At 36.1% G+C, this 13172-nt stretch overlaps 1 protein-coding gene across 3 annotated transcripts in view; it reads left to right on the top strand.

Moving 5' to 3' along the window:
• The first annotated feature begins 10692 nt into the window (after positions 1–10692).
• Positions 10693–13172, top strand: part of FSTL5 (follistatin like 5) — a 708564-nt gene continuing 706084 nt past the window's right edge. For all 3 annotated transcript variants that reach the window (XM_029235420.1, XM_029235419.1, XM_029235418.1), the window contains exon 1: positions 10693–11117. The gene's annotated coding sequence lies outside the window, so the exon portion shown is untranslated. The remainder of the gene's footprint in view (positions 11118–13172) is intronic.

Raw genomic sequence — 13172 nt, 5'->3', positions numbered from 1 at the left:
ATACTTTAGGAAATGTCAAATTCAGTGAGAAAATGTTCAGACTTTTTCATTCTTTCAGCAGCTATTCATTGGGCTTCTCTTACTTGCCAGTTCCTGTCAAGGAGATGAGGATATAGCAGTGAGCAAAAAAAGGAGGTCAAGGGCTTCCCTGGTGGCACAGTGGTTGAGAGTCCGCCTGCCGATGCTAGGGGACACGGGTTCGTGCCCCAGTCCGGGAAGATCCCACATGCCGCGGAGCGGCTGGGCCCGTGAGCCATGGCCGCTAAGCCTGTGCGTCCGGAGCCTGTGCTCTGCAACGGGAGAGGCCACAACAGTGAGAGGCCTGCGTATCGCAAAAAAAAAAAAAAAAAAAAGGAGGTCAAATTCTCCTTTAGGGATAGACAACAAATACATAAATAAGTAAATATATATGTTTCTAGATTGTGTTTACTGTGAGTCAGAAATTCACATTACATTCTGGATATCAAAATTGTATAGCTTAGTTGTTTTCTTTGAGGTGATAATTATCTAGTGATCAGAGAGAGGAATTTTAAAAAAAATAAAAAACTTTGAATAGAGTCAGAATGAACCTCATGATAGATTTCTACACTGGTTCAAAGAAAAGATGTGTCACAAGTTTGCAAATCAGATAAAGTTTATGAAAGAAGTAACATTCAATCTGCTCTTGAAGGATGGGTAGATTTTGAAAATGTTAAAAGGTACAGCAAATGAATGCATTGCTAAATACATGAATGCATTTGTTCAGTAAATGTATTGAACACTTATACTAAAGGCAGTTATCTGAGTCCACAGAATACAAGTATGAACAAGTTGAGCTAACATTCGAGTTTGAGAAGACATAATGTTGATGAATGAATAAATAAATCATATATCTTCAAATATTAATATATTCCATGAAAAAAGTAGCTGTATAAAGGTTAAGAGCTGGTAGTGTAGAGGGTTGCTAGGCAGAAAAAGGTAATTCCATAGGGATGAATGTTAAAGACTCACCCGTAAGGAAATCTGGGGGACAGAATTTGGGAAAAAGAGGCATCGAGTGTAAAGGCATTAAAATGGGTATGAGCTTCATATGTTGAAAGAGAGCAAGAATGCTACAATGATTGAAACTCGGTGAAGATAAGGGAAGGAGTAGTTTCTGACCTGCAAGATGCGTGTGCCTAGTGATAGGAGGACCTGTGGACAACAGCAAGGGATTTAGGTTTTTTAAAATACAACATGGAATGCAAAGTTTTAAGCAAAGAAGGGACATAATGTGACATATATATATTTTAAAAATAACTATAGCTGATGTTGGGAAATGCACTTTGAGTTAAGAGAGTAAGTAAAGAGATCAGTTAGGCAACCAGATAATCGTAGATGATAGGTGATACCTAATATAGATGTTCATAGGCCATAGATGATGGTAGGTTGGAATAAGGTGTGTAGCAGTGATAAATTAACCACAAAGTTCAGTGAGACCTGTGCTGTCCAATTTTAATTGTGTGGGAGGTTAGAGAGGCAAAACCAGGAGTTTTCATTTAATTTACTAGACAAAAGTCACCCTTTAAACGTTTTTTTTGTTATTGGTGATGGTGGTGGTGTTTTATTTCTTCTTCTACTTCAATACAAGTCTTGATTTTTTGAAGAAAGTTGTCACATAGGATATTATTCATACCTTGCTGAAGTTAAATTCCATGGAGTTTGTATAATTCTTTTGAAATTCTAGTGGCCAATTGTGAAATTCCTTGGAAATTTTTTAAGTAGTTACTTTCAACATAACAGTTTAGGCCTAGCATGAGTTGGGGAAGGAAGCAGAGGGCTTGACAAAACCAGACTACTACTTTAAAAAAGCAAGGAGGCCAATTCTGAAATTCAGCAGTTTGGGCAAAGCACAATACTCAAAGAAGCAAGTAATTTGTCATCAATTTTACGTAGATAGTATAGGATAATACACATTTAACTAGCTGTTGCTCACCTAAGTGAGTGGAGTAAGCAAATAGAGAATACAGGCTAACAATACTTGGAAATGTGGAGACCAGATATTTTATATCAAGGAGCGGTGTCCTTGGAAAGTACCAGTCAGTGATTCTGAATGAGTCCTAAAGGCAGAAATTTAGTTCCTAGTAGAAACAGCCATAAGGTTCATACTGGACTGGGTTGATTCTAGGCACATTACCCTATTCTAGTACTTATTGCATTGTATTGTAATGGTTTACTTGGGTTTTGTTTACAGCATTATATATTATTTATCTTTGTATCTCTAACCTCCAGCATATCTGTTTCAGAGTAGGAACCTGATTTTCATATGTTGAAGGAACACTTGGAAAGGAAGTGGCTTGGTTCTTACTCTGGGTACATGTGGGTAAGAGGAAATGAAATCCTTAACTGAAAGATAGTGAGCCATTACAAAAAGTCTAGAATAGAAGCCCAACACATAGCTCTAAAGTAATGTATGCAGGTCCGAACGATAGACAAGTTATCTTGGCTCAGGTCACTACAGAAAAATCTTCTTTTGCCAGCCTAACCTAAGCTTATTTTAGGATGGATATTAGGAGGATGAGATTCATTTTGTTTAATTCCAGATAAATGCAAAACCTAGAGAAAAAACAAGCCTGTATCTGAGGAGATCAATGACATCTTTCGTGTAGGAAGCCAGAGACATCAGTTGTGTTGTGAGAGATTGATGCAGATACAATTATTTCAAAATCAACTCAGTTGCTGGTATTTATCAACTGGTTTAAGTTATTTATGCTGTGATAACAGATGAATAATCTTAAAATCTCAGTGGCCTGGTTAAGCAGCAAAGCTGCTGGTGTAATTCAGTCCAAGTCCAGAGACCTGAGAAATGGGGGGTCAGAGGTGGGGGAGGAAATGGTGTAAGTTCTGTTTTGAGTTCAAAAGCCCAAGAACCCGGAGTGTGGATGTCTGAGGCCAAGAGAAAATTGATGATCCAGCTCAGGGTTGAATTTGCCCTTCCTCTGCCTTTTTGTTCTATTCAGGCCTTCTGTGGTTTGTATGATGCCCATTCACGCTGGTGAGGGCCATCTTCTTTACTCAGTCTACCGGTTCAATTCAACTGTTAATCTCCCCCGGAAACGCCCTCACAGACACACCCAGATATAATGTTTGACCAGCTATCTGAGCATTCCTTAGCCCAGTCAGGGTGACACATAAACTTGACCACCACAGTCAGCAAAGGCCACTCAGATCCTCATGTCCCCCAGGGGTCTAGGGTAACTGGAGCAGCCACTATCTCAAATGTTGCCCATTTCTTTGATAGAAAAGGGTGCTGCTGCAAGATATTGCTATGTTCTCAGCCCAGAAGCGACATGTGTCACTCTTATTCATAGTTCTTTGTACAGAAGTGGCTCCACTCAACCATCGGAGACCATGAAGTGAGACTGAAACACAGTCACAGGAGGAAGGGTGTGGTGAGTAGCAGTAGTAAATACAATACAAGTATAGTGCAGAATCCTAATTTGTTACACAGAATTGTTTTCAAGTTTCTTTACTGGCAGCTTTTGCTTTTTGAAGTTCAAATAATTTCTGTATAATGTTAATAAACAACAGCAATACACATTAACAGAGGGAGTCTGCAAGAAAAGGAACATATATGTCTCTTTTGGTCCCTAGTGTAGTTCCTCCGAGACAGTGCTAACACCATTCTTGGGAGCAAACTGGGACAGATGCTCTGGTCCATATGCTCTGGAGGGATCTTATACACAGTGAAGGCTCAAAAGAGCAAGAAAAATCAGTACTAATTCCTCACTTCACCAAATGCTTCTTTACTTCTCGTTCAACTTATCACTTTGTACCTGTGACATTTTACTAATTTTTACTTGTGATACTTTATATATACTTGTAATATTTTTCTATCTTAATTATATCATAATTTTAGTTATAGAGTTATTAATTTACATATTATTTACTACATAATATATTTGTATTACATATTATATACACACAGTTGCTAGACTTTCCCATCCATTCTCATTGCTGGGCCTAATGTCTAGCAACTAGCTGTGATGTTTGACAAAATGAACTTTCCATCTGTCCAGATACATAGATTATTTCCACTTCTAACAGTATATTTCCTTACACTTTACAATCTTTCTGAACTTGAGACTTACAGTCATATTTTCAACATCCTTTTACATTCTGCTCTCAAAGATTATAATGTAAAATATGTTACTGTGTGTGCCTCTTTTGAAATTTGAAAAGACAGCTATTTTGATACTCATAAAAAAATCACAAGTTTAAATAAAATACTGATGGCAGCTAATTCAAACAGTGACACAGATTCTAAGAGACAATTAACATAAATTTTGAAAATGTTGAAATGTAAATATAGTATTATAAAAGTTTTATAAGATCAACTCCTATACCATATTTGTTTTCACTTGTTTAATACTTTAAATCCAGCAATAAACATTAAACATTTCTGTCATAACTCTCTTTATCAACATGCATTTAAATAATTGTTTTGATACAAAGAACTCCAGGGTTCAGACTGCTGTACTCAAATTTTCATATGCAATACTGACATTGGCCAGTAGATGCCCTAAGAGATCTCCTAAACACTAACTCTAAAAATTAAAATCATCTGTTTGAGCATCAGTAAGTTCTTATACTTTATTTTCATAGTTCAATTACACTCGTGAAATGGCACAATATGTTTAGATTTCAAAGACTCTTCAGATTACCAAATTTCAAATCACCTCCTCAAACTTTGATTATTAAAATGATAGAAGAAAAGGAAACATTTCCAGAATTGATTTTTAAAACTACAGTGAGGATAGCGATACATCTGATCCACTTAAATTGATTGCTTCTAATTTAAATAAATGTGGCCAACACTACAGTGTGTAAATATAACTCTAAGCTTAACTTAATCATAGAAGAAGATTAGGGTGAGTTCTAAAGCATTTGCTTGTATTATCTCACATATTTGGATTTTTCTGATTTTACCATAATTTCTATTATTTTCTATAAAAGTTATTAGAGTAGTGTTCTTCAAGGTCTACTAGTGGAAGTTATTTTAATTATAGATCCCTCCTTCTAGGTTTTTTAACATTAAAGTTTACTTATAGAAAAAAATGTTACTCAGATACATTTGTTATATAAAACTGGGAAAATAGAACTATGTTGTTTTCTTTCTACCTTTAGTTTATAAAAAATTACTCAATTACTCCTAAATATTTTTAATAAGCCAAGGACTAAATGATTTTCTTCTAGGCTTATATCCTTATGTGTCATCCTCCTAAGGAATTTATCTGAAATTGTATAGATATGTGGACATATAAAAATCATCTTTAACTTATTCAATTACTATTATTATAAAAATATTTTCTTAATCCATCATTTCGTTTTACACTCTCCTTTAGAAAACAACACGTTTTGACACCATCCCTAGGAGCCTGAGAATTCTGTGCATGGACATATTGGTGGATGACAGTTCTTATTGAAATTTTATTCCCATTGTTTTATTCCCATTGTTTTCCCAGACTAAGATATACAAAGTTCTGTTTTACCACACCAAAACAGAAAAGAAAAATACAGCTCTGGGAGAAATTCATGGTTATATCCCTTGGAAGTCAGATGAAGCACGTCTATAAAGGAGCTATTAAATTAGGAAGATAAAAGTACATGAGAGCTTGAAAACTAGTGTAGATAACACAAACCAGAGTCTGGCAAATCTGTCTGTCAATGTTCATTCCCCTTGGTATGCTCATATAAAGAGCTAGTTGCATTTTCCCCTTCAATTTAAAAGATAAAACTTATAAAGTCAAGTAACCATGTTTATCAAGAGGGAAATATTAGGTTTACAGGTTTTTCCACACTCAGCACCCCTGGCATATACCTTTCCTTGTAGGCTACAGTGATCCTTTTAATGTCCATCAGTATTTAATTCTGGATTCAAATTCAGAATCTGAATTTGACCCCAAATTATTGATGTTAATTATTGGCAATAATGAACCTTAGGTTATTGACTACAGTGAACAAATTTATTCCTTTAAACCCAAAATAGATTGCTCTGTTAAATGCTCTAGGTTTTAGCTTTTTAGTTTCACAGCCTTTCTTGAAACGTTCTATCGTTTTTCTATTTAATATTACCTCAATACAGATTGAGGTCAACCAATTTCTTAAACGTGTAACTTTTATTCATGTTATACAATTGCCCAGGTTCTTGTGGAATTTGTAAAGCCCATTTACACAGTGGGAATTAAAGATTTCACAAGTGCATCCATCTGAGAGTTTGAGGGGTAAAGAGCTATATACAAGCTTTAGCATAATATTTCTGAAAAAGATCTATAATCATTTATGAAATATACCATTTTGTTGGTGAGTTCATGATTAAAATTTGTAAAAATAGTTTTTCTTAGTGTATCTCCCTGTGTGTTACATTTAATAATAGTAAGAAAAGAACTATCTTCCATATTACTCATGATAAATGTAAAAATCTCTTATCCAAAACCAACACAATGCCCGCACTATGGTAGAGAATGGAGACCAAAAATTTAACATAATCTCAATTTTCAATATATAATGAGAGTTTTAAAAAGTAAACTAATAAAACCTCATGAAAACTATGTAGTTGATCAGAAATAACGCTTAGGTAGAAAATGTGTATGTGTAACTCAAGTGGTCTTCAGTCTGTAGCTTTATGTATTGGTATTGAGGTTTTGATTCTTATAGGTGTCCCAAGTCTTATGTCTACATTTTAAAGAAACACATTTGAAAATCCTCTTCAGCACACACCTTGTCCCACACCCCATACACAAAGTGCATTTAAGATCGCAAATCCAGGTTAGTTAAGAAATTTATATTTAAATGAGTTGTATCAATATTCCATTCCATAACACAATATTGCATTTAAATATCCTATAACACAGCAGACATATCACTAACAAATGTTTTATTAAGGAAATAAAAGATAGGGAGAGAGAGAGAAAGGCCCTAAGGGAGCAAGAGTTAGGAAGGGGGAGGAAAGGAAATGACAAAAATAAGAAAAACAAAGAGGAGGTAAGGAAAGGGAAATATATTTTTAGGTGTCAAATAGTCAAATAATATTATAAAACTCTGTATATTTAGCATGTGGAATTGAATTACAAGGCCAAAAAGTAAGGGTACATTTCAGAAATTCTTGTTTTTCCTGAGAACTAATTGTTGAAGGCAGCATCGACTCTTTAGAACATGTATCAGGAGAAAGCACAATCATATGGAATTCCACATTGCAGAAGATTTGAGGTCTCTATGTGCTTATGTTGTAAGTTTGCTGCTCTCTTTAGTTAAAGAAGGTTTGGTCATTATGCCTATGATTTTTTCCTATCCTGGTTTTTTATGATTCCCCCAAATTAAGGGGGATAATTACCTCACAAAGTAGTGAATCTTTGCTTTTCAAAAAAGCATGTTCTTAATTCTCAGCAAACCTTCGCATAATTGATTCAAAAAGAAACATTGACACTACACACACTGTTATTATCGTTAGAGTATAATTCTGATGTACTACAAATACATTAGAATAATTATAATTTGAAAAGGAGTGTGTAAAATTTGATGACACTGCAGGAGTCCAAAAACAGAGAACTGAAAAGTGGTATGATTAAAAGGTAAATCTCTCATACAAGTATAAATACACACTCACAAGACAACAACACAATGAGCTTCATGATTTCTGTGTATCACATTTTAATATGCTCATGTAAATTACTTAAATTAAAATCCTTTAGTAGATGTTGGCCATTGAGCCCTTAAGACATTTTCCTTGAGCATATTTACTTGGTATTTTAGTCATCTTTCCAGTGACAATTTACAGCTAAAAATCCATGTAATCACTTTCTGCGTGCCTTGCATCTTATTGTTGTTCTACAACGTCCTTGAATTTCCTACACAGTAATTATATGTGACTATATGAGTATATCGTAATATTGCTTATATAAAAATAAGTGACTACTTTATCAAACCCGTTCAGTCCTCTCTTAGTTTCATCTTGGATGGGGAAAATTTATTTTCTGACCTCTTAGCCTCATCCTTGGTCCTAGTCACTCATCCCCTTTCCACACCCCCGAAACTAATTACCCTAAGGTACTATTTTCATAGTCTTAGTAACAGATGTCAATTTTTCCCACCTAAGGGGAAAGTTCTTAAGATATTGAAATCCAATATAAAAATTTCTGAAGTTTTTGAATTCTAATATAGAATCCCATAATGGTGGATATGTAGAGGACTTTAAAGATAACTTAGTACAATACCCAGATTTTACCAGTGATGGGTATGATGAAAGAATAACTTGCTCTTGGCCACACAGCCAATTAGAACAGAACAAAAGCTAGAATCCTTTAAAATAGTACAGTCCTCCCATTACTTTTCTGCATGCATACATCTCTGTGCATGCATACCAAAATAGTTCTATTTTTTTTTCTGTTTCTTTTCTTCTTTCTTTCTCTCTCTTTTAGAGACAATGAGAAAAATAGTCTGCTTTTTTGTTTCCACATTTGAAACATAGGTTTGTTTTCCAGTTTCATCCCCTCAGGTTTTTAATTGAATTCATAGCCAAAAGCAATATGATCACTGAAACGAACTGAAAAATAGTGTCTATTAAACAACACATGACACAGGCTTGGGTGGAATTATATAAGAGTTTTTTATAATGTACTCTATATATCTCCACAGTGAACTTTTAAATCTTCTCTGACATTTTGGCAGGTTGGCATGAAGCAGACCAAAATACGTCATGTGACATTTCCAAAGAAGTAAAACACATGTGCTTTGATCAGCCTTAAAACAAGCTATTCAAATGGTTGCATTGTAATTACAATTGTAGAATGACCCTCTGTTCCCAAATGTCATCTTTCATGTCCTACTATGGTGTCAGAAGCCATTATTAAAATCACTTTGGGAATTGAGGGGCTTTCAGAATATGTGTGTGTATACGTGAGTATGTGTGTGTAGGGAGCAGTGCAAGAAGGCATGACGCTGTGTGTTTATATATTTACATAAAATCAATAGTCGTCACAGGAAAATAAAACATTGCAGATTACCTGGAATACAAACATTATGATCTAGATGTGTTAGAAGGATACTCCCAGGAACATGAATATTTGGGAAAGAAACTGACAAATTTGGGAATAAATTGGATACAGAGTAGAAAAAAGAAAGGTCCCTAAAAAGCAAAAATAATATATTCTTTTCTCTCAATTTTGCTGCCGTTTAAATAGCTATTAGGAAGGTATTTGAGTATATATGCCCACAAAGTAAATATGCTTCCTGAAATAATTTCTTAAACATTGCAGAAAATCAAATTTATTATTTATTTTTCCTGATAGGAAAATAAACAAGTGAATTCATTCCATCAGAGTCCCTGAAAACACTCAGGAGTGAATCCAGCACAAAATTATTTTAGACTTCAGGAATATGACGACACATAGATGTATGCATTTGGATGAAAAACAATGTGTTGAATGTTATGAAATTTCTTGAATAAACATCTTTTTATGAAAAGTGTTTTATCCAACTTAAGAAAACTTAGGCTTAATTTTATTTGCTCATTTCTTTGTAAAAGTAAGTCCTGATGGCTGTAGGTGGGACATGAGATAGTATGTGAATAATGACCCTTTGGGATGATTGATCATTTCAGTTCACAAAAAGTGTTTATTTACAAGGTTAAGCAGTCAGAAATCTGGCGTGGTCCCCCACCCTCCCACCCCCCATCCCCGGCCCGGTTCTCTTTCTGTCAAGGGCCTTAGAGCCTCACTGAGAAAGGAAGCATTACATACACTGAGAGAATTGCTAAAGGCTATGAAATGCTTCCAGCCTACCCCATCTTCCATAGAACAATTGATATATTAGACATAATAAACATTGCATAACCTTCAGGATTTTGGCAGCGGAAATTGAATTTGAGAACTCTCACTTTTTTCATTATTAAATAATGTTTTTAACCCTGGAATCTCCAAATCCATTTAACTTGACAATGTATTTAAATCATGTCAATGAGAGAGAGGGTTCCACAGATTTTATAGGAACACATATGAAGTCTGATATATGCTACGCAGAACTCATATAAGAAAAATTAAGACAGCATTGTTTACGAATGATAAGTATTGCAAGCTTTCACATTTTCTCCAAGTGCTCAAAGCATTTTTCCCCCCTCCAGAACAAGTTTCTGCTGCAGTGACTCCCTCTAGCAGTTTCCTGAACCGAGGAAAGAAAACGGAACACCGAACACATCCTTTCCAGTAAACAAATGGCAGGGAGAAAGAGGGAAGTTTGGCCAGGAAGATCAAAGGGACTTTTTTTTTTTTTTTTTTTCTGACCGGTTGCACGGATTCCTTCGGTCCCCTGATCCACCGTCCTTCTCCACCGGCCCCTAGCCTGTCCTCTGCTCCACTGTCCCCTCCGCCCCGTCTCCTTCCGGAGCTGCTAGCTGAGGTCTCCGGAGTGCACAGGAGCGGCGGTCCCAGCGAAGGCAAAGCTCAAGCAGCGCCGAAAGCCTTCGGTTTCTTCAGGGCTGGTTGTGATGGATCGTGAAGTCCAGTGATGCCCACGCCGATCCTCAGCCTGGATTCCGTCGCCTCCACTGCCTCAGCTGACCGCAGCAGCAGCCCAGTCCAGGGGGCGGCCCCGCACCTCCGGGGGAGCTCAGATGCAAAATCGTTACGTCAGATGGTGGGGCGGGGCCCTCCCGGGTTGAGTGGCAGCAGCCCTCGCTCGGGGAGGAGGCGCGAGAATCAGCCTGGTTCAGTGACTGAGACAAACTGGAGGCGAGAAGAGCGGGTGCTGTCCACGGCGCTGCCGGTGCTGAACCTGAGGCGCGGGAAGACCCGCTGTCCCGCTCCTCCAGGCGACGCCCTCTCGCACCCTCTGTGCCCTGGGGGACCCTCTTCACCAGCTGGACCCTATCGACTTGACAAAGGAGTGTGGTATCGGACGTGGGAGAGAGTCCTGCGTTCGCCACCTGGACGCCCCTTCAGGCGTGACTTCGGGGATTTCTATAGTTTTAGACCAAACTATTTCCATCTTTTCCAGGCTAAGACCATCTTTTTAGCTTTTTAAAAAAAATTATTATTATTATCGTGATTTACATATACACGCCGTTTAAGAATCTTTCTGGGAGACTTTGTAACTGTTGAAATAAGGTAAGAAAAAGAACATTATTATAACATTTTTACAAATGGGGGAGCAATGCAGACTGTCATACAAAAATTTAAGACCAAGTTATGATTATTTTTATAATTTGAAACGGGACAGTTGGCAATGATTGCAACAATTATTTTACTAATTACTGTTATCATTACTATTACAAGAATAATGATTGATGATTAGGCACTGAATTCTAGAGGGGAAGTTGAGGGCTCTGCTTTTTTTTATGTGTGTGAAGTTAATGTCATCATGTTACATTTTGCTTTATAAATATAAATTTTGTAGAGCAACACTTCTTGCATGGCTCAAGGAACAGGAACCATTCACTGCAAGTCCTCAAATATGTTAGTAAATTGCATTAAATAATCAACCAACAAGTTGTTTAAAATAAATGTAACCTTAAAAATATGTGAATGGACTAATATCTGATTAATCAGTATTGCCTATGGTATCTAAAGCTTAGACTGCAAAGTGCAGAGCTCCCTTCACATTATTCTGGAGGGGAGGTGGTAGGGATAGGAGCATTTATACCATGCTGGGTTCATTTAGATGTGTTATACAGTAGATCCAAATAAAACTTGTGAAACTCAGTCTCTCAGAATTCTGCACCCCAAGGTCATGTGTATTTCCAAGTTGGGAGCTGTTTGTTCTGCTTGACTAGTGAATGTCATCCCCTCCCTGCCCCCTCAGGTCAGAGGTGGATTTAAATAGGAAGCTCTGATTTAATAATACAGTATTAGCTTGTATTATAGTTGCTACTGCCGTTGGTAATTGAATGGAACTGGGAAGCATGGGCTGGGAAAATGTCTCCTTATTTCAGCAATGTTTAACCTCTTGTATGCTTAACAGAGAGCTTTTCTCTACTTGGGAGATCTTCTTTTGAAGCTACATTCCTTTTGTCAATTGGCAGTGTGTTTTGAGTGTGTACGTATAAAGAATTCAGTGCAGAAAACCACTGAACAGTACTTCTCATAATGAAGAATTATGAAATGATAGAAGTTAGCTGGTGCTCTATGTATTTCTATTACTATTCATGACTTTTTTAGATAGGCATGATAGTTTGTCTGATAAAGGATATTATGTTCTTTCATTTTTGTCATTTAGTGACATTAGATTAAGTATAAACGATGGCCGGGGAATCATGGGGAGGAGGTTCTTTACATTCCAGGAAGAGAGTTCAGGTTGCAACTGGATGTCCTTTATTAATAGGAATGGGTGAAATATGAGCTATTTCAGACAATAAATACCATTCAACTGACTAGGGCTATGTTTTTCAGCAACTAAAAAGTACACTAAGTTTAAATATCTGTATATTTTTAATTATCATAAAAATGTATACTATAGTTGCATTATACATACAAAGATGAACTTTAGGTTTAGAGTTTATTGTTTAAAATAATCCCTCTGGGTAAAGATTTTGCATTTTATTAACAGCACAGTCCTGCATGAGAGTGATTGTTAAAAGAAATGGATATTATTGCAAACAGTAGAGGTCAAATGTAAGCCTCTTTAGCTGTTCTCATGTTTTACCCTAAGCAGGTGTTCTTTGCAGGATTCTTGTAAGTCATGCTATCTTACCTTAAATAGTGATACAAATTTTTAAGAACTAAGCAGGTAGAAAAGCAAACTACAGTCTATGGAACACTGGGCCATGAGGCTTATACCAGCCTCTTTTAATTGTATAGAGGAGAATCATTCTGTTCTTCTGTATATTTTGAAACGTTCTCTTTAATCATATTGGTATAAATATTCAGACTGTGGAATTTTAAACAGATTTATGGCTTTAAAATTTTAGTTTTATTTATTATATGGAAACATAAACATATATTTTAATTTTATAACTTACTTTAAAAGTGGTAACATATATAAACACTATATTCACCCAAATGAGTATCCCATTGACTTTTTTTTTTCCATAAAGTTTTCCAAGGTGTATGTCTTTGTTTGGGTAGAAACAGTAAAGCTTGAACTACCAGCATCCAGAATTCTTTTAGATGAAGTTTAGAGTTGTCACAATGAAATGGTGAAACACTAAAATCAAAATGTGTTAT

This window comes from Monodon monoceros, unplaced genomic scaffold (genome assembly GCF_005190385.1).
Source record: "Monodon monoceros isolate NGI ecotype Baffin Bay Population unplaced genomic scaffold, NGI_Narwhal_1 Super_Scaffold_20, whole genome shotgun sequence".
NCBI lineage: Eukaryota > Metazoa > Chordata > Mammalia > Artiodactyla > Monodontidae > Monodon > Monodon monoceros.
The sequence above is the reverse complement of the archived record's forward strand: the minus strand, read 5'-3'. Positions and strand labels throughout refer to the sequence as shown.